Here is a 21,629-nt window from a genome sequence, read left to right as displayed (position 1 = left end):
GGAGATGTTAGTTCAGGTTCTGGCTCTCCTACAATCTGCCTGTAGGATCCCTAACAATTCATCCCATACCTCTGTGCTTCTGTTCTCCTGGTAAATGAGAAAAACAAATTGCAGACTTCCTTCCTCTCTTCAATTTGTTTAGCCTGAAAGACTCCTTGGAGCAGCTCATGTCTCCTATTACACATTGATGCAGGGCCTTCCCCAACAGGTTGCAGACTCAGGGAAGATTCCTAAGTGCTACCGTAATAATGAGTCATTTATCCCCAAACTCCCTTAACAGGTTATTGTAGATAATAAATAAGGGAAAGACTGACCTTTACTGAAAGCTGAAAACTTTTTGAAGGTTTAAAAATCAGAGCATGCCGGGACAGGAATGTCAATTCAGCTCCCTACAGAAAGAAAGACAATTATCTCCACTTCAGAGATCGAAAACTGGACAGCAAGAACAAATGATAGTTTCCCAGTTCCCAATCCCCTGTGGAGTTTCTGGGAATTAACCATAAATCTCTGTTACAGAGCTCTTACTAACTGGTTTTCTTCTTTGTATTTCAAAACAAAAAAAAAGCCAAACATTTCCCCCAGGTTCTCAGCAAATTCAGAATGAGAGGGTGAAGTGTTTTTTCCAGTCCTTCAATTATTTTTTAATAGAGAAATATTTAAAAATTTAAAATCCAGTCAATCATGGGTCATTTTTCGTTAAGAAAATGCTAATATGTCAACCACAGGGCTACTTTCCTATTACTCAATGAGATTGTGATTAACAGAAATGCAGTTTGAAGTCTCTTACCTCACAGTACAGGCTGGGCAGAGAATGGATTGAAACCAGCCCTGCCAAGAAGGACTTGGGGGTGTTGGTGGATGAGAAGCTCAACATGAGCTGGGAATGTGCACGGGCAACCCAAAAAGTCCATGCTCTCCTGGGCTGTGTCAAAAGCAATGTGGGCAGCACTGCTCCTCTACTTTTCTCTTGTGAGATTCCACCTGGGGTGCTGCATCCAGCTCCGGGGCCCCCAAAGTATGCAGGACATACAGAGGAGGCCATGAAAATGCTCTGAGGGCTGGAGCACCGCTGCTCTGGAGACAGACTGAGATTTGGGATTATTCAGGCTGGAGAAGAAGGGGCTCAGGGGAGATCTTAGAGCCCCTTCCAGTGCCTAAAGGGGCTGGAGAGGGACTTTTTGCAAAGGCATGGGGAAAAAGGGGGAATGGCTTTCAGCTGACAGAGGGCAGGGTTAGATGGGCTATTAGGGAGGAATTCTTCCCTGTGAAGGTGGGGAGGCACTGGCACAGGATGCCCAGAGAAGCTGTGGATGCCTCATCCCTGCAAGTGTTCAAGGCCAGTTTGGACGGGGCTTGGAGCAACCTGGTCTAGTGGAAGGTGTCTGAAGTGAAAGGGTTGGTCTTTAAAGTCCCTTCCAACCCAAACCATTCTGTGATTCTGTGATCCTGATTCTATACTTGTGAATTTCTATGCATGTCTATACATATACTGATTAACTTATATACTCTGAATTACAAATGTTTATCAAGCACACCAAATACTGTAAATGAGAGCAACTACAGAATTCTTTCCAAATACATGAATAGCCCTTGCAGAATAATATATATGAATCTTGCCTGTATGCTCAGGCTTTTCCTGTATATTAATTTCCTGAATAGGGCATCATCTCTCTAGGAGTCACAAGGCATCTTTTACACTGCTAAGTTCCACCATTATAATGTGGTCAGGAACTATGAATTTTTTAGGTACCATTCATGGGGCATTTTATATGCATATTTCATGAGAAGAGGAGGTGGGAATAATGTTTTTGGCAGACAGTTGTCAGGATATGGATTGGATTCAGGAGAAGATGACTTTTCATACAAGTAGTCAACTCCACTCAATTTAAACCATGGCTCTTGGGAAGCATTTAAAAGACAGAGCTTTAATGTAAGCAGTACAGAGCAAACTGTCCAGAGTGTGTTGTGTATAAAAATATATATCTATATTTACATATAGCCAGATGCTCAAGGTCAAAGGCACAGAGGTAGTCCCTTGGGGACTGGAGCTTTGAAGCAGTTTGCTGAGACAACTGGAGGTTTAGAGCTCTGTGCCCCTGAGAGGCTGCTCCAAACTAGAATTTGTCCTTGGGGTGAACTGCAGGCTCTAAGACACTGCCACAGCACCCGTGGCAAGGCACATCTGAGGAGCTCAGGCAGCAGATGTGGAGAAAATAATGGTGCAAGTTGCTTGGGGATTAAAGGGTAAAATCGGCTATCCCTGTACAGCTGCTCAGGACCTTTCACACCACAACACCTCCTTCCCAAGGATCTACAGAGCCCTGATCCTTACAAATGGTGCACACACAGCTACACGCTCAGCATAAGTGCAGTAATCCATCTGTGTCTTGAGGCAGCACCTCGTGAGCAAAACTGGGGGGGAGAAAAACCCCTCATGAAAACAGTGCAGTGCTCAGTGAGAGCACTCAGGAGTATCTGGTACATGCCATCAGAATGGACTTGGGGATGGCATTGAGAGCTGGGGGGCTCAGCCTGGAGAAAAAGAGGCTGAGGGGAGACTTCATTGCTCTCTACAACCCCCTGAAAGGAAGGTGTACTGAAGTGGGGGTCAGTCTCCTCCCCAGTAGCTGCACCAGGGGAGGCTTAGATTAAGTATCAGGGAAAATTTCATCATACAAAGGGTTGTAAAGCATTGGAAAGGGCTTCCCAGGGCAGTGGTGGAGTCACCATGCCTGGAAGTGTATGAGCCGAGATTGGCTTGGTTGGTCAGAATATGGTGCTGATAACACCAATGTATGGGTGCAATTCCCCCATGGGAATGTATTCACCTAAGAGTTGGACTTGATGATCCTTGTGGGTCCTTTCCAACTCCGACTGTTCTGTGATCCTGTGAAAAAATGTGTAGATGTGGAGCTTTAGGATGTGGTTTAACGGTGAACATAATGGTGGGGCTGGTTTGACAGTGGACCTTAATGGTGTTGGAGGTCATTTCCAGCCCTGGGGGTTCTATGATTCTGTGGAAGCTGAAATCAGTCTTGTCTTTTTAAGGTAGGCAGTGGAAACCAGAGGGATGGAGAGGCACACACATAACATCATCAAAATGGAAGGAATGACTCCTCAGGACACTGCAAGGGTACAGGAATTCTCATAATCCAATCCTCCCAACCTCCATGTCCAGACTGCTTCCCATCTACCCCAGGCACTTGGCTTTTGGCCTGGCCCTGAGCAGACTCAGCTTTTCCTTTCAGAACATTTACTATGCAGTCAAAAGAAGTAAAGAAATGAAACAGCTTGGCAGTCTGAGTACATTATTAACAGATTTTGGAAATAAGTAATCTGAATATAGTTCCAAAGCCTGTATTTGCCCTGACTAACTTCAGGCACACAGTGGAGCCACAAAAATTAGCAGCATAATAGCCTTCAGCTCCTCTCTAATAGAAGGGACAAGCACTAACAGAGGTGATGTGACTCTTAACTGGGCTGGAGGTTTTTGCTCTCTTATTTTCCTCTACAGTGGAGCATTTTGAATCTTTCTGTGATCATTCCTGATTTCAACCTTCTTGAACTTCCCCAGTCCTGCCAGAAAGTACATCTTGGGTGCTCTGGGCTATTTCTTTGGAGATTTGTCTCTCTTAAATACTTGGATTTATTTTCAGCTCTTCTCCAATCATCACCTTTACTTCATTAATGCTCTAGATCCAACCTAACCCTTTCCAAACTCTTTTTGACCAAATCCAGTTTAACCTCTGTTATCAAATCCAACTGTGTTTCTGTGTGGGACAGTAATGGTTTGGCAAATCTATTTTGTCTGGGTGGCTTCCCTGAAAGAACGGGGAATTAAAATTCTCCATTCTATAAGGTCAGATACACTGCAGGTCAGCCACATATCCTTGCTTTGTGGGACATTTTTTTTTCTTTTTCACAAATTCACTCTCAAAAGATGGCGAAAGCAAGTTCATGGGAAGATAATAGATAAGTGTATTATTAAAATGAGCTGTTAAGATTAGTGCAGTACAACTTCAGCTTGTTGGTGAGAGCTCCCACCAGCCCCCTCCAGGAACAGTCAGAAACCAGAAAGCATCTGCCTCGGGACCAGTCAGTCATGTTTCCATCTGATCCTGGCGCCTGTCCTGCTGAGAAGGGGGGCTTGTCTTCACTAGTTTCATGATGTCACCATTAGAGGAGTGGGAAGCACTATTTCCATGAATAATAATATGCCATGAAGGGCAATCAGTGCTTAAGAACAACGTCCTTGATCGCTGTCCAGCCTAGCAACCCAAAGAGCTCTCTCCTCGTTGCGTAGGAAAACGAGTTATTGATTTGCACATTGTTGGAGAGGGCAGTTCTTAATCATAATTAGGCCGCTGTGAAAAGTCAAAGCATTCAAATCATGCAAGGGCTTTCACCATTGCAATCTGGCATCCATATGTTCAATGGCAACTCAAACAGACTGCTTTAATTTTTCTGTAGGGTTTTTTTTCTTTCCTCTGAAGACTCAATATCATTTACCCCTTTAAATATGTCAGTTCTGTGATTTTGGATATGCAGGCCCATATTGTCTTTCAGAAGGCTAAGTTAAAACATAGGACTCTATTTTGATGCACTGTACAATAAGAAATCATCTCTTTAAGAAAAATAAGGCATGACAGTCACCATTGTGCTGTGAGATATTCCCGCAAACTTCCATATTTCAATCTCAATATGGGTTGCTTCAGAACCTGACCAAGTTGTTTAAGTAAATTCTGAATAAAAGTAAGAGGATCCAAAAATACTTTTAGCTGATTGCTAATCTAGGGCACTGAATACATCCTCCAGATATTTCCAGGCATCACTCATATTTCTAGCTGAAAGATTTAGTGTTCATGTTCATCTTGGGTTTGGTTAAGAAAATGTGAAAAAAAAGTCTGACTAAAATCTCCTTCTGAAAAGAGTCTAAAAGCAGTTGAATTTTGGCAGTGAGGATCAGTCCCTCTCATCAAGGAAAAGGACCTAATGAGTGAAAGAGGGGGTTCAGGTGCAAATGGGCTTCTCAAGGCCTGAAGTGTATTTACTCTAAAAATTAGATGCATTTTTCAAATTTTCAGATAACCAATGTCTGAAACCATCTTACAGTGAGAATGGTAGCAAAATACTTTGGTGGTTTTAGGGTGGAGGGCAATAATTTTATGAAAGGGGTAAGACTCTTCCTGACAGAAGGAGCAGGATTCCTGAACCCTGCACCCCAAGTGGTGGCTGCCTCCGTGTGCAGGCCATGGGAATGAAGGGGCTCCTCCAGCTGGTCCTTGCAGCCTAAAGAAATGTCTAAACCAGGCCTCAGAACTCACCTCCTGAGCACACCAGTTTCTTTCCACTGTCTGTAAAGTGATCCCAGTGTGTCCAGGTTAGATCCAATGCCAAAGGAGTTGGATGATCTGAATCCCATCAATGGGGCAATATTTAATTGCTCTCTATCGGACATATCAACTTTTTATCCAAATCTAAAATTTGAAAAAAACTCCAGGATTTTTTTCAGCAATCTGGAGTACAAAGTAGAACAGAAGATGACATTGTGTATTACAGGTATTACAGGGGAAAATGTGTCTTAAGTTGTCTGAAAATCACTGGAATACATCAAATTCATCGGTGCTGCTTTGGGCCTTTCTGCCCTGCTTTCCTTCAGCTCCCAAATACCTCCCTAGGTGTCCTGCAGAGCACGTACCCCAGGTCCCTTGCTTGCAGGGCTGGCCAGCTTTTCCTCAGCAGCACATCACTCAGCAAATCCAGTAGGAAACAGGAAAACAAATGTCTTTTTTTTTTTGTATATACTGTTGAATCCCATCCCAATGAGGATCTTCTATTGCCTCTATGAGCTGTATGAGCAAGGCTGAAATCAGGTCATTGAAAGGATAAGAAAATAGAGATTATTAACTTCTGCCAGCCTAACAGCCCCTGAAATTTTATTATTTTAAAATGCTAAAATGTGAGGAGATCAGGGACACATTTTCAATGCCAGAGAATGTTTAGTGATCTAAAGTCTTAATTAGAAGCAGGAGGGGAGTTTTAAATCATCTCAGATTCCATTTGAATGGGCAAAATATTAAAAATTTGCCACGTTCACCATCAGTTCCTTAGAAAGTAAAAGTGGGAAATTTCAGCAATGTGAAAGCCTGGCACTGCTGAAGGATTGAAAAGCCCTGAACTAAACTTAAAACTCATTTACTCTAGTAGGACTCACGACAGTGAACGTTTAGAGAGTGATGCTACGTGACTTCTCCCCAGTACATCTCCAACTCTTCATGGTGATGAACTTCACAGAATAAAACCCTGTCCCTGGCACAAAAAGGAGATAGCACTTAACAGAACCACACGAATTCCTGTATTTATGGTGGTGCCAGCCTGACTTGGATGATGTCTTCATGGCTCTCCAGCAGCTGTCAGACCATGTATTTCACCACAAGAGCCCTTTACAGCAGTGTATTGGCATGACAGAGTTTTCCAGGACAGATTGGAAGCACCACCTCTTTCATGAGGCCTCAGCCTTGCACACACTGGAAAGGCAAAGCTGAAAATGCCTCATTCTCCTGAAATCCCTAAGCATATAACATTATATGCAAGTCCAGCATGAATAATAACTAAATTGCCTTCCTGATTGCTTCATGTGAAGCACAAGCAACCCATGGAAATAGAAAAGCCTCCTCCTGTGTTTTCATAATGAATTACATTTGTTAAGCCTGCTTTAGCAAATTAATTGATTTGATATGACTTAGAAGGACAAAATTTTCCACTTTCTTTTGGCATTTTACCGCCATGCTGCCACATCTAAAAGACTCACAGAGGGCAGAGGAGCTAAAATGAAGGACAGAGGAACTGGCTGGTCCTCTGGCTTCCCATTCCCTGCAAAAACAAGAACCATTCTGCATGGCAGAGTGCCCTGTCTTACCCCCAGCCCAAAATTCTATGAATAAGGACCACAGTTCTCTGTTCACTCAGGAATGCCAGATATGAAACCACAATCAAGCTTCGATCTCTTCAGCACAGCATGCTCCACATGCCAATCTACATGTTTGTTGAAAAAAAAAAGATTCTGCTGGAATAAGTTTCTATTATAAGCTCTCACTGTGTACATTTTTTGGAGTTAGTATATAATTCCTGCAGCAGAAACCAATATCTTTTCTGTTTTACAACTGCACATAAATACAACTGCCTTCCATCTAAAAAAAATAAATATTCACAATGTCTGTTCAGTTTGCCTTCTCGCAGCATCTCTCTCCCTGTGCCCAAATATAATCACACTTTCTAACCCCAATCACTCATGGAGGGGGGAGAGCCAAACAAATCTCACATTCATAAACTCAGATGACAGCCACCTTGAGCCATAGGAATAGCACAGAATTTATTGGAGCCGTTAGCCCAGTACAAAGCAACTGGAGTAAACAGGGACTTCCAAAGGAGGCAAAGTTATTTGGAGCAGCTCCAGCATGCAAATGGTAGAGACATTGATAGCTGAGGCAATTATTATTTCCTTTCCCCACACCCTTTTCCTTTTAGCAGCTTGGCCAAATGAGTTTTTCTGCAGATGCTGGAGGCATTGGAATCTGATGAAAATTATGGCATTTTCTATGGTTGCCCTCGAGTTGTCAATACAAGAAAGAAAAAAAAATTCCAGCTTGCCCACCACCATGAATTCACAGTGGGAATAATGTATACCCCAATAATAGGTTCACTGGATCTTGGCTTCTCCTTGGAATTGATGAAGCAGGTTGTCTGATGAACTTATTTGTCCACATGAAGCAAATAGGAAAAGGGCCATTTTGTCTGGAATTAATTTTTTTTAAAATAACTGAGCATCCATAAATAACAGCTGAACTCAGATGTGTCCAGGATTAAATCACAGACTTGAAAAATAGGATAGTTATTACTATTGGTAACCTTGTTACTGATCTTAGCAGCCTCACACCCACATCAGAAAGCTGTTATAATGAGAGTTGTGCAAAAACTGAACAGGTAAAGAGTCCTTGCTTCAAGTGACACAATCTTATGCAAGAGACAAACAGGGACAGTTCAGGGACACAGAGAGCAGTAGGTAGCCTTAATGAGGTGAAATGAGGGGGACTCCAGAGTCATCTTTCTTTTCTGCCTGGTTTCTTCCCCTCTAACAGACCTCTGGGTCAGGGAGTCTCCCTTTCCAAGCCTTCACACAGTTCCAAGCATCACCTTTGCTCTGATGGCAAATTTGGGGAGGTTTTCAGCAAGTTTCTAAGTGAAAGGTATGCAAGTGGATAAGACAGACAGCCTGGCCTTATTTGTGTTCTTTATTCTTGTGTTGAATTCATATGAGCGTGGGATTGTGCCATGTGTTTCCAGTCAGTCCTCAGACACAGGATTCTATATGGGCGGGGAAGATACGCTGAGTGGAGTGAGAGGTTTCAGCAGCAAAGGGTGCTGCAGCAGATCCTTCTGGCTTCACTGCTGAAATTGTTGGGTGTCTTTTGTGCTGGGAAGAGGAGGAAAGCTGGCCTGGACAAGCTGAATAATTCTTTGGTTTGATGTTTTGGACACAAATCTGAGTGTGAATCAGTGGGCTGAGGACTGAACCGAGACCTGCTTGATGCTGTTTCAGTTTCTAGCTGTTGTTGATATCTTTTAGGAATTTGGGAGTACACATGCACATTCCCATGGTGTTTTGCCCTACCTGGTACTTCTGCTTGTCACCACACTCTGTAGTCTTGCTGCAACCCAGACATCCCTAACTCAGGATCTGTTGCACAGCTGGAATCTTTCAAAGACTTTTGGGCCAGACACAATTATACAATTTCTTCATGGATCAAAGAGCTAATAAGCATTTATTATTCCCTTTGTAATGCATTATTAATTGACAGCCTAAAAATTATCCCACACAGAACAGCAAAATAATATCATTCCTAAAACCATCATAGAAGGTGTATGACAGCACACAATCCTATAACACATTTACTTAATGCAATGTGAACTCACAGAGTAACTTAATTGACATTGTGGACATAATTAGTATGCTGCAGGTCCAGCCCCCTGGTCTTGCATCAAAGATTTGTAGAGACCAGACTGTTACATTTTTCCAGGATAAAGGCCAGTGTTGTGCAATCCAGTACCTACAGGGGTGATGCAGTTGATGGAGGCAGAACAGAAGATTTCTACATCAAAAAGGTTGTCAGCACCTGAACAATTGTCATGCACTCAGCTTCTTTTATACTCTTTCCAGGTCCAAATTTTGTATTGTTTATCTGTTGGCAGGAGGAATTTCAACTACAGAATCAAACTGATCTCTTCTGAAGAGGTCAGCTAGGAATCCAGTTCAACTCACCATCACTCACACTCACTGGTTTTATTGCATTTTAAAACTGGACTTAAACATATTCCAACAAGATTTGTGACTTCAGATTTTGGGGAGTTTTTCAACATAGAAAACCTCTGTCTGTAATTCTGAAAGCTATATCAGCTAGATAAAAGCCAGAAATATGACATGTAGTGTCATCTGGAGATGTTGGTATGTTGGAAGTCTTCTGGAACCATCCTTGTGGGCTGCAGTAACAGTTGATAGCAAAAACCACAAAAAATCTCCACCTAACAAGGAGAAAGACTTACAGTGGCTGATGAGTAGCTTCAGATGAGATTATGCCTTTGCAGGACCTATTTTATCTCCCAGGGCTGCAATGGGAACGTGGCTCACATGCCAACATTTCCATTGTGGAGCTAAACAGATGAAATGAATTCCAGGATGAGGGTCAGGCTGTCTCATTTTTTGTCATGAGCCCCTGAGGGACCTCTGAAGGCTGGAAGTTACCAGCCATGACAATGTGGACTCCTATGAAACCGGGACATTCTCAGATGGATTCATGAGCCTGGACATCCTCAGCACACTCAGCAGACCTGTATGCTCCCTGGCACATCCAAGCCTGCCCCTTTCACATCACTGGGTACCTGTTCCATATATCTCCTGTACACAGTCCCAGTCTACACTCTCAACAGTTTATGCCTCAGGCTCAAGCCATTCCTAATTCCTTTCAGGGCTCTTGGTCCCAGTTTCCTGGAAGTCATAGAATGAAATTCTTGGATTGGAAGGGACCTTAAAAATCATCTCGTTCCAACAACCTGCCATGGGCAAGGGACACCTTCCACTAGACCAGGTTTGCTCAGAGCCCCATCCAACCTGGCCTTGGACACTTCCAGGGATCCAGAGGCAGCCACAGCTTCTCTGGGCACCCTGTGCCAGGGCCTCCCCACCCTCAAGTATTCACAGGTATGTTCCTGGGATGCCCTAAATCTTCTCAATCAGTAAGGTTCTGAATTTCTCTTCTCAGCTCCTCTACCCATATATCTGGTTTGGGGTTTTTTTCACCTAAAACATTTATTCCTCCCGTCTTCATGTCAAATCCCCACTGGATCTCAAACTCAGTGTTTTACATAGCTAAAATTCTTGTACTAATCTGTTCTTCCTCTCTTCATTTGGTCCTAGATTGTGTTCGCATTTCAGTTTTACACGATAGCCTCCTTGCTAAATCTGAATTCCACATGATCAAAACATTTTCCCTCCTTACTTCCACTTCTTCTTTATTTACTTTCAGAAATACAAGGAATATTTTTGACAAAGCTTAAAACAAAGATTTCAGAATTTCAAGAGGTGAAGCATGAAAGAAGTACCATAAGGCAAGGCCATGGAAGTCAGTCAGTTTAGGAGTCGTGGTATTTATCCTGACTAATGCACCCCTAAGGATTGTAACACACATACACAAAGCCTGGCTTTGCTCAACAAGCTTAGAAAAGGTAGCTGAAAACAACCTGACTGGCTCTTGTCCTGCAGGTGTTCAGGCACTGTTTTAAAGCCACCTTTTACACACTTGCAAGAGGAACTGTTTTAATCAGACCAATAATGCAAGAAATAAACACGTCCTTTAACCACTAAAAGGTGTCTGTGCAGTTTGTTAAAGTCACCAGCACCTTGAAACCATTTGAAACTCAGCCTTCATCACGTTTCCCCTTCAGCAAAGTAGTTGCTGAGTTAATGGACAAGATTGAATCCAGTCTGGGCTAGTGGGGTGGGAAATACGAGGAGCTACTCCTCAGTCAACAGGAGGCAGGTCTTCCAACTGTGTCTCAGGTAAGACTTCCACTGAAAATTCCAGTCTCTATATTTGTAATCCCCATGTGCTGTGACTCCATTTACAAGTTTTAAATTCTACAAACATATATATATATAAAATTGTCTTCACAAACATCAATGTTTTTATTATAATTTTGTACTACTTTTATTGTCTTGTTCCTGTCAGTAATGTCCCTATACCTTAAAATCTGCAAAATATATGAATTTATCCTTACTTCAAAGGAAAACTCTTGCAAGCAGGAGTAGAAAAGATGAACTACACTTGTTTCTAGACAAATCTTTGCAGTGGACTCTTAAGAAACTTTGTTCTTTTGACAACAGGCTCTGTCCTTCCATCTTCCTTTCTCATTTCCAGGAGCCCATGACTCCTACTGATAAATTCCTCACAACCACAAATGTTTGGGCTCAGTGCAGGAATAACCAAGCAGTCCTGAAGATCACTTATGTTGAGCTATTCTCCAGGATTTCCACAGGAAAGAGACAATGTGGAACAAGTATGTTCCCATCTCTCAGCTTCCGTATATATTTAGAGCCAAACTCTCATGAAACAATAAATTCCTTATCCAAACATTCCCTTAGATTGATTCCAACTAAATGTCATCCTTACCTTCTACTTTACAGTCATTTTTCCCATTTAAATGTTATCCATGACCTTGCTGAGGTGATCCCTGTCCTGTCTCCAAAGCCATTAATGACAATGATCATCGTTATCAGTCCCACTATTGATCCCAGAAAAAAACGCCAGCATTTCCAGATGCCAGCAACTGGTCACCAGTTGCACATCCTGCTGATGACCATTGTTCCACAAGCTCAGTGGTTCAGTTTTTCCACCAACTTTGCCATCCATCCATCCATCCATCCAGTTCACATCTCTCTGAACTTACAACTGTCTCACCACAGTATCACTGCTTCCTTTTGTTGCCCATTTTTTTATTGCTTTAAGAGAACTGGAAAACTGAGCTCTGAGGTAAAACAAACCAAAGCAGCAACAGTTGGTTCAGCTCACATCCAGACTTCTGAAGCATCAGAAGCTATCAGATACCTTGCCTGTTGTAAAGATGCTTGGCAACCTGGGAAGTCACAAACTGCCTTTAGATGATTTGGGGTGTCTTTACCTCTGGAGTTTTCTGTTGTGATTCCAGATGTGCATCTGATAAACATTAGCTCATATTTTCATACTTGTCAGTCTCAAGGCCTGGCACTGAGTTGTGCCAGAAGAAAGCTGTTCTGCACTTTTGTCAGAATTCTGGGGAGCACTGAAGGAAGAAGTCATCCCAGGAGCCCTTTGGCCAGACAAGATGATGCTCCAGGTCCAAAATGCAGTTTGGGACAATATCCTTTGCTTAGCTAAATACAAAGTTCAAGGTCTGTGACATTTTCCTATCATTTTGCAACACTGGATCCACTTTTCCCCCTGCTGAACGAACAGCACTGGGGGTACATCTCTGTAACCTAAACACTGCCAGGGGACACTCTGAGATTAACTGGCACACTCTGCTCATACCCCTATTGCTAAATTCCCTTAACTATAAAACAAGGTGGTTGCCTCATCTTGCCTATAGAAAATGGATCACAGACACAAATGTCATGAGTCAAGAGAAGTAAAACAGCATAAATCTTTCTTCTTCACATGGTACATCTGTCTGTACATTTTATACAGGTATAAAACAACCAAAATCAAGAGTCAAGGCTTTGGATGCACGCAGCATTGCTGATGATGCAGCTGACTTCAGCAGGGGCCATTAACTTAATGCTGAGCACTTTTGCCTCAAATAAAACAGCTCAATACAACTATTTTGGGAGAAAATGCAGGCATAGGACTCATGCACTTTGGAAACCTATTCTAGGCTTCATCTCTTCCTGTGACAAGGAACAAATCAGAACATTATTTGATGATACTACTTTTCCACTTAGCAAGCACTATTAGTATAATAATCTACTAAAAATATAAAGAACAGGAAAGGCAGAAAGCATTGGCAATGCAATCTGCTGTTGCTATTATTATTTTATTATATAGGTATTAATTTTGGATTTGATCCCCAGGAAATGAAATTTAGAAGCACAGATAGAAATGGCAAGACAGTTTATCCAGTTCATTCTGGAAAGTTCAAGAGCAGCAAAGTGTGAGACAACAGCTATTAGGCATTATCTCCAATAACTCCTGAAACATAAGTGAACTTATGAACAATTAGATCACATTCAGTGCCTGTCTTTGAAAACGGGGAAAAAGAAGTCTTTGACACTTGAGTTGGCTCAACATAAATTCCTAGGACAACTCTTAAAATCTTAAATATTTGTTCTTCATTAAAATGGAGCCTAAGAATTGTTGTATCTCAATTTGTAAATTCACATAAAATTACAAAGCATATCTGAGAAGAATTTGCAAGAACAAATCAAGAGAAATTAAATATCTGTATGCAATACCCAGTTAAATAAATTTTTGAGATTGTTTTATCTGAGTTTCTCATGTATAACCTAAAGCAACATGAACAGGACTACAGTATAGTGGTTCTGCTGCTGTTCATAATCACAAAGCAGTTAGTAATTGTCACAGTAAAAGTGGAAAAATAGATCCAGTAGTTTTCCTCAAGTATCTGATCTGGCTCTGTACAATGTATTCATTAATGACTTGAATCCTGTACCAGGCTTGTAATTTCCAGAAGGGTTGTAGTTAATCCTGGTTTGAGTTTGGGAGTGGACAGATGACCAGTTTGCTAATCTTTGCTATTCATCCCTTTACCGTAATACAACCCAGATGATTATGGCAAGGAATAAAATTTTATTTTTTTTTTTTTAATAGGGTATGCAATGCTACCCGAATACAGGGTTTGGGGCTTATTCTGCAAAGTATTTGTTCTGTCCATTCATTATATTCTGAATAAACACAACTGGTTTTCTATGCTGCAATACTTTTCCCCTGAGATTTTCAGGGCACTCTTCAGAGCCAACCAGTTTTGCAAACCCCTCACAGATTTTTAAAGCTGAAGGGAACCATTTTCATTATGCACCCTTATCTCCAGCCTAATACACGAAGTAGACGAATACACGAGAAACAGGTTCAAGACATCTGAATTTTTTTTTAAAGAGCAGTAATTATCTGTAACTCATGTATTTATCTTCCTCTCAGGCCACCACCCTGGAATCTTCTTCTGCCATTTCCAATTTACTGAGCTGGGCATGGATTTAAGCCATTGCTGACCCTGGAAGAAAACCACAGCTAAGCCACAGACTGGTTTAGATTTAGGCCAGGGAGTTCAGGCTCCAACTTGAAATGTGGAGGTCAAACTTCAGTAACCAGAAATAATCTTCAGAGCTTTAAAATGGCTGGGATCCAAGGATCCAGCTTTCTCCTTGATTTGATAAATGCTGCGCTGAAGTAAATCCTGGAGGATTTGTGTGCTTTTCACATATCTGGAGGTATTCAACATCTTAGTCAACTTCTAGCAAAAACAAGCCCTCCCTGGCACTAAAGCTGCCAAGCTAGGCATCTTTGGAGAGGTGGAGATGGGATTTAGTGCCATGTAACTGTGATGGGCAGACTCAGGAGGTACTGGAGCACCGTCCCTCTGTCTATTTGCCACAAGAGATTGTAAGACACCGATCACGCTCTCACATTTTCCACATGTAGGGAAGTGGAGAGGTCTGATGGCTTTCAGCTCTCACTCCCTTTTACATTCTTGTGATCACAACAGAGAAGATAAAGAAGCAGCAAGAGTATTTTATGTTTAGGGCAGGTTTTAAGTATGAAGGTGGGCAGCAGTATTTTTGGGACATCTGTGAAAAAGGGGAAAAATAACCCTTCTGTGTGAATCCTGGTGACAGGCAGCCTACAGCAAGAGAAATCCCTGTTCCTCTCCATTCCTCATCATCCCTCCTGCCTTCCCACAAATTTCTCCCTGGTTAAAGTGCTCACTGCAGGCAATCAGGGTCTCAAATTTATGTCTCATCTGAGCTGTAGCTCTTCCGAGCACGATAATGCTCAGTTAACACAATACCCTAACACTAGATCAGGTATCATCTGAGGGGGAAAATGTGCCACCTCTGGAGGCACAAATACAACTTCCTCAGCACCTGGGTGTTCTTGGAGAGCTCTTACTTACTAATTTGTTTTTTAATATATGCAGCTATTCAATAATGGTGGAGGGGGCCACTGGGTCTGGGAAGAAAATAAGAAACCTTAGCTGAGCATGGCTTTGGAATGGATATCCAGAGTAACATGTCACAAGAGGCTCAGAAAACTCAAACCCTGCTGGGATTTGTTTTCTTCACCGAGTAAATGATGTGACATGGAGGGAGAGTCGTGCAGAAAACCTAAGTCGGGGATTCCAACTTCAAGTCAAGGGGACAGCATGGAAAAACAAACCTAGGTATGAGAAACCTCCTCTGTTTTCAGCCACAGGTTTGAAGATACCTTGGCTCTCCCCAGACTCTGACACGAATTGCTTTGGTTTTCTGGCTTCCTGCAGAGTTTGATATGAGAGACAGAGCCTCTACCCCAAAGGAGAAGCTCTGCTCCCTGTTATTCTTGCCTCTCTCAAATCCTTTTGCTGTGTGTCCACACACACTGCAGAACAGCAAATCCACTGCAGTAAACCCAAAGCACCTTCTGGGAAGATATTGATTTTTCCCATAATCCGTTTCCTCTCCAGACTCAAACAAGGAAGTGAAAAACCAAGGAAAATATAAAAATCAGTCAGCCTTGCTGTGGATACACACTTGGGACTCCCCAAGCCTTAAGTGGGATGTGTGTTTGCGCATATCTGAAGCCATAATAAGATCCTTTGGTGGTTGTGAGATGAGCTTGCACTGCAGAACTTTAATCCAGCGTCAGTTCTGGATGCAAACCATCAAACTATCCAAATAATACAAACATTTTTGCTTTGTCTAATTACACAGCTAGAAAGCTGTGAGAAGGTTTCCATAGTCTGGAGGTGTTTGAGGCAAGGAGCTGCTTACCAGTACTGGTGATGTGGGAGAAGGAAGGGAGAGCCTTGTTCTTGATTGCCTCTGGACCTCCCATTTTACCCGTGACTGGAGGAAGAAATGCTGTGCTGCCAAAAATGTTCTTCACATTCAATTCCATCTTAAAATGGGATACAGCAGCCCCCTCCAAAACACAGAGAAAAACTCATCTAAATGCTTTCAGCCCCCTCAAGGTTCAGTTCAAGGCTTTGACAAAGACTTTGGGTCACTTCTGATTTCATCCAACTCTATTTGACCAGCCCTAATTGCACCAGCACATCTGGAAATGCTACACTAAGGCCCTGCCAGCACTTTCATTATAAACCCTCCTGTTCTCATGGGTTTGTAACTTTTCCTGAAGAAGAAAAAAATAAGGGAACAGCAGAAGGGATGAAACTTGATATAAAAACTTCTTAGCTTGGGAACAATTTTTGTATGTGTGTTGCAATATTTCAAGAAAATCAAATCAACCCATTTTGAAAATGACAAAAGAATTCATAGGAAGGGGTGGGAAGGTAGAAGAGCATTTTCTTGAGTTTGTTTTTTTCTTTACCTGAAGCATATAGGAAAAAATATTGCAGCTATAAACCATTTCTCAACTCTGACCTGTGGCTTGGCTGCGATTAAAGGCTTTGGATGACTCTTTCAAAGGACAGAAAAGAAAAAGAATGATGGTTCACAGCACCTGCTTAGAAATGACTCTGAGGGACAAAAATCATGAGTATATCCCATTATTTGATGCAAGGTGATATGAATGGTTGGAAACTCTGGGAGCATCTGGGATCTCTACTGCTTAAAAAAGGAGTGGACTTGTTTAGTAGCACTATTTGACAGAGGAATCACTGTAGCAAGATTCTTCCAGACATGGAGAGAAGCACCGAGCTCTCTTTCCAGACAATCCTTCCTGGGGTTTACTCCAAAGCCCCTGGCTGAGGGAAGGTCCCACTCACCAAAGCCTGCTTGTGGTGAACACTGAATATATCCACAGGGTGACACTAATCCTGAGGTGAAGATAAATACAAACACCTATGAATAGGCCACATCATCACATTATAGGTAATGAAGATGTATTTCACAGCATGAAATGGATTGGCTAAACAAGAAAAACACAGAGGGGCTGGGTCCTGCGGGATGTTAGGAAGGCACTGATGAGATACTTCAAAGAAACATAAAATGGTTTGGGTTGGAAGGGACCTTAAATTTGTTTCCAACCCCCTGCCAGGGGCAGGACACCTCAAGTGGCACCATGCAGCTGAATCACATAATACTTCATATATTTACTGCAAGCTGAAGCACTTACTGGACTTCAGTGTTTCCACAATGACTTTGTGCCCTCTAACTGCAGTGGGAGCTCAGAAACCTCCACCTATCTACCTAGAATTATCCAGAGCTTCCATCCAGCACTCTGCATCAGGAACCACATAGTCAAAGAACAATTCTCATTCTGTGGTCTTGAGAAGCAGGAGAAAGGAGCACAGTATTTTTCCTGTGCCAACTACACTGACACAGCACAGTTATTACTGCAGCTGACCCTTGATCTATATATCAGGTTCAGCTCCATCTATAACACATGAAGGTATATCTGAATTCTTGCATTGTTCCAAGTTATGTGGCAGGTTGGCTGAAGATAAGTGGCATAAGAAGTTATTTGCAAGTGACCCTCTCTCTCTATTGACTATTGGCAGCCCTCCTGCCTGGGAGACAAAGGCCCAGCTGAATACATTCTCTATTCCATCTCTTCATGGTTGTCCAGACACACAGCGGCTGTAACAGAACCTTGAATGCATGGAGCGCTAAATTTGGGTGTCTCAGCCTGGAGCTTATTAAAGTTAGTGATTTTATGGAGATGACTTCCAATCGTCATCCACAGCATCCATCAGCTTCTGCAGCATAGCATCAGCCTCTATGTTGCATTATAGCACATTTGCAACAAACACAGCCAGCTGTGGCAGGTCAGCTGTCACGTGGCAGCTTGCAAAAGCGCAATCATTTGCTTGTGTCCCTGAGTCACAACCCTTAAACAGATCAGATGCAAATATGCAATGTGTATTCCCACCAAATCAAAGGCACTTAAATTCTAATGTAAGTTGATAAGAACTTGATGGAAGAAGGAAGTTTTTATTACAGTTTTTTAAGCCTGTCTCTTGTCTAGATGGAGCTGAAAGCACTGTGGAAGCATACTGGGAATTGTATTCGTTACACAAACCAGCCTGGCTAAAATCAGAACCCTATTGTCATGTCTTCACCTGGGTGAGCCAAAGTGGAAACTGTGGGTTTGGTGACAACCATTGCACAGGTACAAAACTATTTACTTCTGGAATAATAATCACAGTTCAAGTCACCTGTGATCAGGAAAGATGAACTGGAAATCACGTGGTACAGAGAAGAGCACTGGGAACATCTAAGGAATGTGGAACTTCATATACCGGAGGAGAGTCTTGTTTTAAGTATCAGAACAGAAGCTGAAAGTTGATATGACTATTTAAATTACAGGACAATTTTGGCATGAGGACAAATGGGTACTAACTGTCCATGAATAAATTTCAGATGGACATTACGAAGAGTTTCAAACTGTCAGAAGAGTGAGGGCTTGAAGCAGCCTTCCCATAGGAGTAGTTATGGTAAGAAACCTAACCCCATTTATGAAGGAACACACCAAATTTATGAAGAGATTGCATTACATGGGAGGCTGAGGTAGCATGTGGCTGAATTGGTTGATCCACAAGGCTCCGTTCAGGCTACCTCCGAGAAAATTTTAGAATTCAATTTTCAAATGTCCTTTATACTTTCTGTATGTGATACTGAATGTAGAAATACTTTCACTCTGCAGCTAAGCCCTCTATTGTGCTATTTCCACCTTGGACAAATAAAGGAAGTAATTGGAAAACCACAGGAAAAGCTGATTCTGTGGCATTACAGACACGAAAATACAAAGATAAGGTAAAGGAAATCAGTCCATGCGCCTTCATGGGGTGATTAATACCCTCTGTAAGATTGTGGTATTAGACCCTCAGGAACACCTATTTTTATTTTGTCTACCTAGACCTGACCAGTGTGTGCCAGATTCACATATTATACACGGGGAATAAGCACAAGAATTAATGCACAATTCAAAGCATGTCAGTGGCAGGCAAAGCAGCACAGAGGAGAAATACATGGTAAATAATCAAATAAGCTAGCTCCAGAAATGAAGGTATTATATCTGTATTAGCCCAGGGCTGAGCCCAGGACAGTTGTCTAGAATTAGTCATTCTGGAATGGGACCCAGTTCACTTAGATCCCAATTTTGTGACAGACAACAAATCAGTCCATATATTTTCCTGAATTACTCATTAGACAGTCCATAAGTTCATTAAATACACATTTATTAAATCAGAATTTTTCTGGACTGTTATATGTACCAATCAAATTCTGTTGTGATCCACATTCTAAGCTTTCCCAAGCCTACATGACTTTCTTTGTCTTCACCAAAGTTTCTCAAGAGGGCTTTGGAGTCAGAGGTAACAGAGATGGGGCAGTGTCTTCCTTCTAAGAACTTAAAAGATGCAGTTCTAAAATAAGTTCTCTCTCTGTGGTTCTGTTATACACACCTCTTGAAGGCAGGTACTGGAATTTTTCAGCAAGAAACACACAGACTGAGCAGACTGAGTTTTGGGTTCCCCACCTCCCAGGTCCTACAGGATCCTGAATCTGTGTAGATCCTTTTGTCTCTACATAGCTCAGCAGCTTTCTCCACAACTGAGCATCATCTGTGGCTTAAACAGCCCCTGAAAAAAAAAAAAAAAAGTTGTTTTCAGGTTACTTAGAGACTTCAACTCAAAGCAACAGACTGTCCTGGGCCTGCACAACAAGAAAATTGACACCTTTAGAAATAAAACTGAGAGGGTGGTAAGCTAATTCAAAAGCATGAATGTACAAACTAGAATGAAAAAGACCATTCAGATTGGATTTGGCCTCTGGCCATTGCTTCCCAGTTTTACTCTGACAGCTTTGCTGCCTGAGCATTGCTCAGGAACAAGATCCAGGAAGCAGCACAGTCAAACTGGGTTGTTCCATAAAAGACTTTTCCTTTTTAATCTGTCTCTTTTGCCACTTTGGTCTACTCTAGATCATGATGTAAGGTTTCTATTTATTTAAAGAACATGCTCACCAGCATTTATCATACATAGCTACATCCACTGGCCAGCAAAGTGCTAAGGACCTTCATAAAACTGTGAAGAACTTAAACTCACCATGTCACTTCTCATCTGCCTCCAAAAATTCCATCCATTTTGTCAGACATGACTTTCTGTTCCAGAAACTCTTCCCATTCCTTTATATCAGCTCATATTTTTCCAGATGTTTTGTGATCTCATCCTCTGCTAATGTCTCCAAGACCTTGCCTACTGTCAAAACCAAACTTTATTGCAAGCCTGCAACTCCCTGATTTCACCTTAGTCCTCTTCGTATGGAATGGGTTTACATTTGCATTGTTCTTGTCCCTTAGTACTCTTTCCAGTTACAATGAGCTCCTAAGTTTTCTTTAGCTGACCAGTATCCTCTTCCATCATCTCTTTCATGAGTTTCAGGTGTGACCAGCTGAGTCCTACAGCTGTCTTCTCTTCCTGGTGATTTTTTTAACCTTTTTTTTTAAAGATTGATCCTCAAATTGCTTTGGCTTTCAGAATCTCTTGTTTTAATTTCTGGCACTGTATTTTGTTTCTTCCTGGAGACCTACTTATCACTGATGGTAGAGACCTAAGGCTGAAGTAATGATGATACATTAACTAAGACAATCCACAGACTGACCATTGTTTATAGAGGTTTTTATGTCCAGACAAGACTGGTAGTGATAAAAGATAATTAATATCAGCTGTCTTCTTACTACTTCATGTGCCAGTGAAAAACTGCTCTGTTTACTGAAATTTTTATCTGGAATATAAGACCTGGCAAATTTTGTTCAGAAGTTCTATAGTTGTGTGCTGGAAGAATGTGTTCATGTGGATGAGATGGTCACAACTAAGGGATCAGTAGTTGCAAATCAGCTAATTTGTCCACCATTAATGTGCTCATACCTACAAGGAAATGGAGTAACATTTGAATTGAGACATTCCTCTCTTCTCATCATGGAGATGAGAAGATTTGGGCCAGTCCTGGGGCTAGATGAGTGATTTGAGTCCAAGCATCTTGCAGTCCTCTAGGATCCCCAATAGATGTCACTCACTTTGGAAACATGTTGCAGAATATGATAATAATTAAACCCATGGGGATACACAGTGGCTCCAAAAATGCTTAAAATTTAACAAATTTTATGGCCCATTTGTAATTCATCCTGTCAAATTTTGTGGACAAAATGTATTTCCATTTTAAGATTATGTGCAGTATTAAAAAACACAGTTACAGTTACATAAAACTTATACATTTTTTTAAATAGAGGAAAAAAAAATCTCATTTTAAAGCCAAAAGCTGACAGTCTAATTGTTGAGTGGGCTTATAATTCTTCAAACCAGGCAAGGACCCCTTTTCATCAGGCCAAAGAGAGGCTTTGTGCAGTGAAAATGGTTTGACTGGG

General features: G+C 41.7%; 1 long non-coding RNA gene across 1 annotated transcript; it reads right to left on the bottom strand.

The window, feature by feature from the left end:
- Positions 1-19,422: 19,422 nt before the first annotated feature.
- On the bottom strand, positions 19,423-20,757 carry LOC138107432 (uncharacterized). The gene is made up of 2 exons (XR_011149513.1): positions 20,311-20,757; positions 19,423-19,845 (listed from the first exon to the last, which is right to left on the bottom strand). It is a non-coding gene; the product is annotated as an uncharacterized lncRNA (long non-coding RNA).
- Positions 20,758-21,629: the final 872 nt, after the last annotated feature.

Source organism: Aphelocoma coerulescens, chromosome 3, assembly GCF_041296385.1.
Source record: "Aphelocoma coerulescens isolate FSJ_1873_10779 chromosome 3, UR_Acoe_1.0, whole genome shotgun sequence".
Classification (NCBI taxonomy): Eukaryota; Metazoa; Chordata; class Aves; order Passeriformes; family Corvidae; genus Aphelocoma; species Aphelocoma coerulescens.
This window is presented reverse-complemented; position numbering and strand designations above follow the sequence as displayed.